Raw genomic sequence first — 804 nt, 5'->3', positions numbered from 1 at the left:
TGTGTGTGTGTGTGTGTGTGTGTGTGTGTGTGTGTGTGTGTGTGTGTGTGTGTGTGTGTGAGTGTGTTTATACACATATATCTATTTTTGATAAATTGCCTTGAATGACCTACCTTGAATTATTTGTTGATCTATTGAAAAAGGAACACCCCATTAATAGCTGCTCTTACCATCACCCTTCATGTACTCCTCCTCCCATTTTTTTCTTTCTACTGCCATTATGTTTGCTAATTAAACCATCTTAACTATTGTTACCTTTTCCTATTTCGTTGCTCTTATATAAGTACATTTAAGGTTACTAAGAACTGTCGTGCAAATGTTTTTCGGTCTGGATAAGTTATCTTATCTTAAAGTAGTGGTTCTTGAACTTTTCAAAAAATTTTATATGTGGGTTTTTCCATGATTCACAGTCCCCTATAAAATGCCGGATAATCAACAAAGAAAAAAATGACATATATTCGTTGTAGTTGTTGGCACTCCGTCGCTTACAATGTTGAGGGTTCCAGTTGATCTGATCAACGGAACAGCCTGCTAATGAAATTAACGTGCAAGTGGCTGAGCACTCCACAGACACGTGTACCCTTAACATAGTTCTCGGGGATATTCAGCATGACACAGAGTGTGACAAGGCTGACCCTTTGAATTACAAGCACAACAGAAACAGGAAGAAATAGTGAGAGAAAGTTGTGGTGAAAGAGTACAGCAGGGTTCGCCACCATCCCCTGCCGGAGCCTCGTGGAGCTTTAGGTGTTTTCGCTCAATAAACACTCACAACACCTGGTCTGGGAATCGAAACCGCGATCC

Source organism: Octopus bimaculoides, chromosome 9 (assembly GCF_001194135.2).
Source record: "Octopus bimaculoides isolate UCB-OBI-ISO-001 chromosome 9, ASM119413v2, whole genome shotgun sequence".
NCBI lineage: Eukaryota > Metazoa > Mollusca > Cephalopoda > Octopoda > Octopodidae > Octopus > Octopus bimaculoides.
The sequence above is the reverse complement of the archived record's forward strand: the minus strand, read 5'-3'. Positions refer to the sequence as shown.